We start from the raw sequence: 11,214 nt of genomic DNA, 5'->3' as shown, positions 1-11,214 counted from the left end.
AAAATCAGGCTTCATGGGCCTAAGTATATCTTTTATTAGTATGTACCTATTGTAAAAATGGAATCTTTACAGAAATAGCCGGTCATATTCATTATTTACTTTTTATAGCCATATATATAGATTATAATATCATATAGGAGTGGCAAACGGACGGGTCGGGTCGAATATAGTTCGGGTCGAAAACGTGTAATGAAAATACAGATCAATTATCCGACCCGACCCATATTTAATACGGATAAAAAACGGGTTAACCAGCGGATAATATGGATAACCATATTATTCATGACTTCTTGCATATGATCACTTTTGGGAGAATTCTTAGTATCCCTAACTTGAGGAACCTCCAATTTGAGGCTTTACAAATATAAACGTTAGACCCATTGGTTACCCATTGATTATCTATTTTCTAAATGGATAATATGGTTCTTATCCATATTTGACCCGTTTTTAAAAAGTTCATTATCCAACCCATTTTTAATGGATAATATGGGTGGTTAACTATTTTTTTAACCATTTTGCCACCACTAGTATCATACCATGATTATATATATGTATCATACCATGATTATATGGGTTACCTATTTTTATGCATATATTATACCTCCACCGGCTATTTTTAGTTTAAGAGGTTGGGTGGGCGACTATTTGGGTTAATTCTTCGCAAAACATTGCACAAATATGATATTTTTTTGGGTGGTCTTTAATTTTTTACTCCCACTTGCCTCATGAGTTATGGATAGAATTTCAAGATCAAAAATTAAAAGTGTTGCGCATAGGGAAAGCGAGGTGCAACACTTGTTAAACTTGAAGTTCTACCCATGGGGCAAGAGGGAACAAAACTTCAAGATCATCCACTTTAAGGGCTTTTTGTGTACTTCAGCCATTGCAGGGAAATTGCACAAACACCTGATTTTGGGGTTACTGTTTAAGTTGTACCCTAAGTTCAATTTATTTTATAATATTACTCACTTCGGACATAATTTCAGACGTACGCGACTGAAGTAACATAATCCGTGTCTGAAATTATAAATTTTATTTGAAGTTAGGAAATCACAGGAATTGAAAGCATTTTAGGTGATTCTATTTCTCTCAAAACAAGAATTAGAGCATCAGATTTGTATTTTTACTGAGTAACATTGTTTGGAGCATCAGGTGTTGCAAGTAGCTACCAGCAGTTGATTTTGCAGTTAAGTATATATTATTGTTAAGTCGACCACTCGAAGATGGTTAATAATTCTGAGGCTGAAATTCTTAGTGTCAAGTCTCATCATTGTAACAACTGCCACACATCTACCAACCCTTTTTAGAAATGTAAAGTTTATAAAACAGTAATAAGTTATGTACTCACATATAATGTTGCATTCTCTTCCTTCCTTTTTACTTGTCTACTATACTAAAAATAATTTTTTCCTTTTACTTGTCAATTTTAGCAAATCAAGAGAAAATAAATAATTATTTTTCAAATTTAGATTTTCAAAGTACCATTAATAAGGATAATTTAGTAAAATAAATACTTGATTAATGCTTTTTAAGAAGAGTGCAAAATGCAAACTAGACAAGTAAAAGGGAACAAATGGGGTAACATTATGCAATTATTAGATGTATATCTGATCATCCTCGGAGGAGGCACTCGCTTGCCTTTTGGAAAAAAACTTCTACAGTATATATACTGTATGGGTCAAAATCTATCTCTAAGATACTTTAAAATGGCATCGGTAACACATTCCCAAGTCGCCACGTGTCAATGTGATTTAATTAACAACAAAGGTTGTGGTCAAAGAGTTAGCAAAGGCTGAAGTCGAGGAGTCGTCATAGATCGAGGCCAAGGTTGAATACCCTTGACAGAGTTATAACAGCTAGTATCAAGATAGAACATTAAAAAGAATATTCTAGAGGATATTCTTTGCACTTGTACTATTAGGGTTTTTTAGGAATATGTTCCCTATAAATAGAAAGAGACACAATGATAGGAGACATGAAATATTCATTTGTAAAAGATACTTTGAATTTAGAGAGAGAAAATCGGGTCTCTTCACAAGCACACAAAAACAACCTTTTCACTAAGATTCATGCTTACACTTTTCCACTAGATCTGAAAATATCTCGGGCACTCGAATGTTTATTCATCATTCTCGATTGTCAGAAAGAATATTCATTGCTTTCATCCTTTCTCGGGTGGCTCATTTTCATTTATTTACATAAATTCCATTTATTGTTGTTCATCGCTATTTAATGCACATTACTTCTATTTTGGTTTTTAACTATTGACTGTGGTGCACCGTCATAGCTTTTGGAACAGATCTATGTGCTATTTATTGCACTACCTGGAATATCTTTTTAGGATATTATTATTTACTAAGATTAACCCTCATTTGTATAAATTTAATTAGTTGAACGAAGATCTATATTTTTGGTCAAACAATTTGGCATCGTATGTGGGGATTTTTTAGTTAATTTTTTAGTTTCCTTTAGATCTACAATTAACGCAAGTCACTAACATCACAAACCCCAAGATCTTTTTCTTTCCTTGTACGTACAAAAACCTACATGGCAGGTAACCAAGGAGAGAGGACGAAGGTAACGAGGGATCTCCCTAGCAACCTCATGAATGCTATCAATGAGAGCTGTGAAACCCTAGGCAAAGACGTGAAGCCCACTGCCTCCTCTGGGCGTGAGAGGTCTTCCCCCCTCCCCCCCATTGTAGCATAACAAAACTCAACGGAAAATGAGCTTTCACGTCCACAGAAGAAGGGACACCACCAGCTGCGAAGAAGCTCCTCGAGGTGTGGCTGACCGATATGCTAATGAGCGTGCTTAACAGGCCCACTCCAGGCACGACTACAGAAACTGCAATGGTATGCACGATACAACGAGCAGACGAACAATGCGACCAGTCGAACCCTCTAACAACTGGTATAACTCACAATATTACTAACAATGCAGGTGACAGCGCCCTCGCTGCCGTTCTAAAGAGGATGGAGGAAATGGAGAATGAAAACAAAGCACTTTAAAACCAGATGAAAGAACACCAGGAACGAGTCAACAAGATACCGGACGCCCCTAAGTTGTTGCCAAAAAAGGACACCGGCAGGTTCGTAAAGCAACCATACAGTGATGCAGCAGCCCTGAATGCCATACCAAAGACCTTCAAAATGCCACCCTATCTCAGGATATACGACGGAACGACCTATCCCGAAGATCATATGACCCATTACGTCACCGTCGTGAAAGGCAATAACCTTGCTAAGGAACAAATGTCCTCTATTTTTCAAAAAAACTTTGGCAAAACCCTTATAGGAGGAGCACTAACATGGTACTCACAGTTACCAGCCCATTCCATAGAAAATTTCGAGGAAATGGCCGACAAGTTCGTAAGCACATATGTTGGAGCCAAGAAGGCCGAAGCTAGAGTAAACGACATATCCGCTATCAAGCAATCCTTGGGAGAGGGACTGAGGGACTTCCTCGCCCGCTTCAACATAGTAAGGATGACTCTGTCGAACGTATCCGAGGGGATAGCAGTCGCAGCTTTCCCGAATGGGCAGAGTAGGATGGTTCAAGAGTAACTAGAAAATTTTTGAGTCGGTTGATGAAATACCCTCCAACTACTTAGGACGAGATCCATAATGCCTATTGTGCCGAAGTTCGAGAAAATGAGGACAACCTCAACGGACCGACTCATCGATTCATTTCGGTACAAGCCGAGTCCAGGAAAGAACGAAGGGACAACGTTAGAAGGGACTACCCGATCTCGCGACCCAATAGAGAACGACACCAGCCATATGTCAGGGCACCTATCGCACCTTCCCTCCGCTATGAAAAAGGCTCGTCCAGGCCTTATTATCTACACCGAAACGAGAGAGGTATGGACCCCTTATTATCTACTCCCAATTTTTGCGTGTCACCTACAGAAATAGTCTATGCCCTTGAGAAGCTCGAAACAAAGGTAAAGTGGTCGCCAAAGATGAGATCCGATCCGAACACCAGAAAATCTGACGCCCTCTGTGAGTTCCACCAGGAACGTGGGCACAAAACAGAAGATTGCATCGCCCTTAGACAAGAAGTCATAAATATGTGGCGGAAGGGATACCTCAAAGAGTTATTAAGCTATAAAGGGAGGAACAACTTCGCCAGAGGACGTGAACACCAAGGCCCGCCGAAGCCACCATCACGAGCTCGTACTATCAACATGATTGTTGATACCCAATTTTTTCCTCATATTTATATATATATATATATATATATATATATATATATATATATATATATATATATATACTTTAAAAATAGTACGCGTGCATCATCATTTATTTTATAAGCATATACAAGCATTTTTCATAAATTATTTTTCTTTCATAATTTTTAAAGGCTTTAAATAAATTTATTTCTTTATTTTTATTATATAAATATCTAATAATTACCCTACAAATTATTTTTATGATGATTTAATAATCTAAACTTATCATTTATACCAATATGAGGTTTTAAATATTTTTAGAGTATTTCTTATAATTACATTTGCATTTTTCAGGGCTAAATTGCACATTTTACAATAATAGCCCATATGCATGTATAATTACATTATTTATGCAGAAAATAACTTTTTATATTTTTATAATGTTAAATAATTATTTTTAATCATTTTCATACACAAATGATATTTTATTTATTTATTTATTTATTATGTTTTTATAAATTATTTATTTGTTAAAATTGGGTATTTAAAATCTAGCCCTAAATTCCTTCTAATTTCGGACCTAAATACCCAAACATAGCCCAATTACCCCTGGCCCAAGACCAATCAACCCAACCCCATACCCGATCGCGACCCGTTTAACCACCCGACCCAAAACCCTTTTAAATCGTGGCCGTTGATCTCTGAGATCAATGGCCCACATTACACCCTCCCTTTTTAATTATACCCAAACCCCCTAACCCTAAATCATTCCTCACCGCCTGCCGCCCTTGAATCCTCTCATCTCTCATCTCTCAAACCCTAGACGTCTTTCCCATAATTTTCTCTCTTAATCCCACTGGATATGGGATTACATAGCTGTTTCTTGCCATATCCTACTTTCCCCTGGTACTGGAACCTTCTATATACTGCTTGCCTAAACATGGCAAGCGGATCTCATCAACTTCGAACCAAAGCTGGTTCAGTTCCTTGACCTTTTTCGTCTATGTTCATTTTTGTTCTTTTATGGTATGAATCTCTGTGTATTTCTATGATTCCTACTCACCCTAAAATTAGGGTTTCAGATTCTTTTAAATCGAACCAAGTCTGGTTTGATTCTTTATTTTAAAGGTATTGCTGTCTATGTTTATCTTATTCTATGCAGCATATGATTTTTACCTTTTATTTATTTTAGATTTCTGCCGATTTGTGTACTTTACCTAAAATTAGGGTTTTGAAATTTTCTCTTTTCCTTACTGATTTTGATTTCTTTCCTTTCTCATGTTTGATTGATAATTTTCCTTGTTTGGATGTTAATTTCTACTACTATATAAACCCCTCTCTATTCCCCTTTGAGATAGACTTGAATTGTTAATGTTTACTAAAAAACTGAATTCATCACTCTTTGTTCTCTAAATACTCTTGTTCTATATTCTGGTTCCTGGCCAGCTGAAAGCCAAGGCCAAAAATTCTGGGTTCTTGCTACTGTGGACTTTGTTCTTTCTTGGTTTTCGCTTAACTGGTGAGTTGCTGAACTTTTTCACTTCATTCCTATTTACCTGTCATTTGCATATGTTTTCGCTTCTGAAGATTGTAGTTTAATGTGTTTTCTGGGCTATTCTTATATGCAATCCTGATTGCTTTACTTTAATTTTTGGTCTCTCTAATCTTCACTTCATTATGTCGGTAATCTGAAACATGCCTAAGCCTAATTCGAGTAATCAAGATTCTCTTAATTTCGTTTAGCCAATGTGTTACTACTTGACATCTCTTTGGTGTTTAATCTTGCTTAAGGTTGTCCATTCTGTTATTCGAGTATGCTCCATATGCATAATTTGAACTTCCTTTAGATTAACTGGTCTATTAGGTCAGATTTGAATGCTTACACTTACTGTATGACATGCGTTTATCTTCCCTTTCTGTTCTGAATCTCTATAATGGCAATCTTGCATAGGTAGTATGTTTTAATTCTATGTCAAGATCCTGTTCTATCAATCATGACTAGTTCTCAATTAATATACCCCTTAGCATGTTTTGGCTCACTTGATCCACCAGTATGTTGTCATAATTTGTGCTTCCCTACTATGTCTAAATGTTGTTCTGCTACCTGATGTGAAGTTAACATGGCTATCTTGTGACACTAGCATTTGTACTTAACATAATTTGGACCTTTTCCCTGTTATGAGTCTGTGTACTCCAATCCTGCAAACTTGTTTGTTAATGTGTAACTACTTATGCACTAGGTGTTGAACTTGTTCTTCTAAATCTTGCTAAAGGTGTTCTTAAAACCTAAAGCATGTTTGATTATTTGCTTTATGTGCCCAACTTGACTATTTTTGTACCCTTCAGTTCTGTACCTCAGCTATTGTCCACTCTCCCTCATTATCATTTATGTTATTCTAAACTCGTTATTCCTAGCCGGCTGAAAGCCAAGGCTATCAAGGCTCTTGCCACTGACCTCCCTAGTGTGAACACTGCTCAGGGTTCATTTGAGACCCTTGTGAATTCTGACACACTAGGATTTGGTCCCTAATCTTTCCTCTGAACTGTCTCTGTTAACCTCCCTAGTGTGAGCACTGCCCTAGGTTCTTGAAGCCCTTGGGAACTCTGACACACTAGGGCCTTGGTTCTATATGCTCAACTCTGTTTTGTGCCCACTGGGTGAATCACTCAATTCCTGGCTGCCTTATGTCCATGAAGATGTAATTTTGGGTTGTTATGAGCTATGAGAATGAAGGCCCTGCCTGGCCAGGTGTATCTTTGGGCCTGTTGTAGGCTCCCTATAGATATTCTACTTTGTAATTTATTCTATTCATTTTGGGTCTGTAATAATTCTTGTAATGACATTTTGGGGTATTAGTAAAAGTGGGAAAGGGGTTTTATCTTACACTTGCATTAAAACGGGTAGAAATCCTACCTATAGGTACGTTACTTAGCTAAAATGTGTTATTATGCTCAAACATGTTCAGTTGTCATGTGTTAGAAATCATGCCTATAGGTATTCTATTTTGCTCAAAACGTGTCTAGTTATTATAGAAATGTTGCCTATAAGTATCCTATTATGCTCAAACATGTTCTATTATTACGTGTTAGCAATCTTGCCTATAGGTTCTTCATTTGGTTCAAATGTGTTCTACTTCTGCTTGCTAGAAACCATGCCTATAGGATATTGAATGATGAATGTCTCAATGTGCGCATAGGACTCTATTTACATGCGGCTTAATCTATAAATTTAGATGCCATTCCTATAGGATCTAAAAATTAGTTTTAATTATAGAAATCATGTCTATCGGGTCTGAATCAGTCTTAATTACCGCCTTGCTCATTTCTTCAACATTGTGCTAATCATCACTATTAGATACCATGCCTATAGGACTCGATTAAGTAGTTCTGAACATATTCTTGTGATTGTCATTGTCAGTTGGTGCGAGAATCACTTAGGCATCATGACTATAGATTTAATCTCTTATGCTTGTAATCAGTAGGCAACTATGTAGGCTGTAAAAAATTGTATTAAAAGGAAAAGGCTGGTAAAACTGCTTGCTTATGAAATCCGGAATCACAGAGAGATCCTGCCTATAGGATTCTGCAAACTTATTAAAATCTGCAACTGTCAATATGAATCAGTTTGCGTGCGTTTGTTGTTTAAGTGCGGAGGCTAACTTGAGCCCTTATTTGCTTATACGTGAAAGTCCAAATTGTTTTGCATGTCATCTAGTCTTTTTTCCTTTTGAGCAACCTAAGTTAAAGTCTAGAAGCACTCCGAGATAGAGGTCCAAATGCCTCCTGGACCATAGGCATGGGACGGGTAGTGCACGCATAGGGCACGATTTAGAATCAACTAGTGCGCTTTAGGTAAACAACTTAAAGATAGTAATCGGGTAGCAGGAGATGATAGTCTGTGCCTGCTGAATAATACGAGTAACACCCCACCTCGAGGGAGTTACGAAGTATTATTTATGTTGCACGGGGTGATCCTTTAGTCTAAAACACTTAGCCCCCCCCCCACCTTTGTTTAAAAGTCAATCATTTTTATTTGCCCAATTTTTGTCTCTTCTCCTTGTTTAGACTAATTCATATAATTCAAGTTCGATCGGGACCCACCGTTATGGACCTCGAGGAGTGCCTAATACCTTCTCCTCGAGGTAATTTGAGCCCTTACCTGATCTTTGGTACGCAACTGGTTAATCCAGAGTTATCTGCAAATAGGTGCCCTAACGCACCTTAATCCGTTAGGTGGCGACTCTCTCTTTTAACACCTTTCCTTAAAAGAGTTGTCACGTGTCGAAACCCAATTTCGCGAGAAAAAGGGGCGCGACAGCATGGCGACTCTACTGGGGAATATATTTTAGGCTCTTACCATTGCGAACTTGGTCTATATGAATTAGTCTCTTCCGATAAGCGTATCTTTATTATTTTGCCGTTACTTGAATATCTCGCTCCCATTTTTCCCTTTTATTGCTACATGCACACCCTCTTCCCTATTTTTCCTTTATATGAACTCATATGCAACTCTTCGCTTAATTTGGTTACAATGTGCATTTCCCCTTTATTTCCTAATCATGTTCACTGGATCCAAACTTTTAAAATTTGCTATATCATGTCTCCCCCAATCATTACCCCTTTATTTGCTTTATTACAGTTCTTTCACATTACGCAAACTAACTTCTTCCCTGCTTTTCTTTCTTTTATGTCTTTACGTTTATTTAATACTGTATTTACTGCTTTTATCATGCAAAATACTTGATAACGTGTTGTTTTATCTTTGCACAAAGCATGCTCCGCATTATATTTCACTCGTGCGTACTTAATACCATAGCGACACTTGATGAGTATCCGCGCTCTTCCTAAAATCATCCTTTTAAATTTAAAAAGGCTTATTTGCAATAAAACTAGTCGATCAGTGGTGCAATCGACGATTCCGTGCCTTTCCCTCTCAAGTTGTCCACTTGAGGGTACCGGTCTAGACTCTTCTAGAAACCCCCACTCTAATATTAACTGTGCATGCATCATGTCTAAACCTAGTATAGGTTAGAACGCTATCCGCGTGATAACCCTCTAAGGCAAACCTTGTCCAAAGCCCATCGGAATTTCTATAATCCCAACGGGCACAATCATGATATGTGCATTATTTGGAGAAAACGTGCCGATATGCTAATTATTAATGTGTAAATAGTCGAATCCGGAGGGGGAAAGGGCTAACTTTATTTGTTTTGCAGAAATGAGGCACGAAGTCCCCAGGTTCGACATGGTTCGAAGTATCCCACCTTTGTTGCTATATTGGTGGGAAAATCTCTCGCCAAGCGACAAAAACCATGTGAAAAGAGTTATCGAGAATTTACCTTCTTTGCTAGACATTCAGCCAAACAATGTACTGATTGAGGCCGCTGCTATGTTCTGGGATGAGAAGAGGGTTGTTTTCCATTTCGGTGACATAGAAATGACTCCCCTTCTAGAGGAAATATGAGGCTTTGCTGGGCTTCCCTAGGACAGTCCTGGTCTGTTGGTACCGAAAAATTGCACTTCTTGAGGTTTTCTAAAAATGATGGGTTTTAGAAGGAATGATGAGTTAGTCTGCCTGAAGAAGTCTTACATACCATTCGACTTCCTTTACGAGCGTTATGGGCACAACAAGTCCTATCATCTTTATCATGATGAATTTGTTATCACCTCTCTAGGTTGGACTCATCGTCGGGTTTTTGTGTTCATTGTCTATTTTCTGCGGATGCTGGTATTCCCAATACAAGGAGAAAGGATTCACACTCGCTTAGCTATGGTTACTAAGACCCTAATAGAAGGAATTGAGGGACAAACTTACACTATTGTCCCAATGATCGTAGCGGAGATATACCGAGCCTTGGACCGTTGCAAGAAAAGATATAGGCATTTTGAGGGTTGTAATCTGTTACTGCAAATATAGTTGTTGGAACATCTTTAAAGGGGACAATACCGTCAAGAATTTCCGCGGAGACCATGGAATAACAACATAGCTTTTCACCATCCGAAAAGAATGACTTTTATCCCGGATAGGTTTGCACAACCAGGAAATGCTATGGACTGGGTACACTTCTTTAGCAATTTGACTGATAACAAGGTCCATTGGATGTTCGAGTGGTTCCCTACTAGAGAATCCATCATCAGGTCAAGAGATGTTCCTTATCTAGTGCTAATCATATTAAGGGGTATCTATCTTTATGCTCATATCAGAGTCATGAGGCAAGCTGGGAGAAAACAGGTTATACCACGAGTTTCCAAAATAGTTCATTACAAAGAAGATTTCCAAGGGAATATCATTCCATGAAAGTTCGAGGCACAACACATGTCGCCTCAAAAGATTATTGTGGAGAAAGATACCATCGAGCCAGACAGGTATCATGCCGGCTATGTGTACTTCTACCCATCATGGTTGGTCGATGACATAGCTGGAGAGGTCAAGTGAGGGGTTGATTTGAGGAATAGGGTCATAGACGACGCTGCTGAAGCACAAGTCAAATACATGAGGTTGCTCAAAAGGGTCTTTGAATCTGAGTCCAGGCATTTGGAACAACATAAAGTGGACATGGAAGAAATCAATGAATGGAGGGGAATCGCTACTAAATCAACAGAAATGTTGGAGTATTTGGAGCAAGGTTTGATGGAACTTGAGGGAAAGATGAGGAAAAGGGTCTTGGAATGTCAGAACGCAGAGGACAATGAAGGAGGACATCTAGCAAGGGCATATCTGCTATTGGACATGCGCGACCTGGGGAATCTGATTGACGGGGCTAAGAAGGCCAAGCTTGGAGAAGGTCCCTCTGGGACCAAGTAGATTAGGGGTGATGTTTTCTAGATTTGTTTTAGAATTTGATTATAGTAAGGCAAATGCCACTAGTGACTCTTTATAATTATTGTCATTTTAGTATAGATTTGGTCTATTTATCATATTAATGAAATGATGCAGTTATCGGCATTGAGTTTTCTCCAAAGCTATATGTCGCTAGGCCTACCTCGGGTATGATAAGGTCCCCAAATTAGGACGCGAATTCCGCAATACATGTTTA

The sequence above is a fragment of the Nicotiana tomentosiformis genome, chromosome 6, assembly GCF_000390325.3.
Source record: "Nicotiana tomentosiformis chromosome 6, ASM39032v3, whole genome shotgun sequence".
NCBI lineage: Eukaryota > Viridiplantae > Streptophyta > Magnoliopsida > Solanales > Solanaceae > Nicotiana > Nicotiana tomentosiformis.
Note: the sequence above shows the minus strand (reverse complement) of the source record.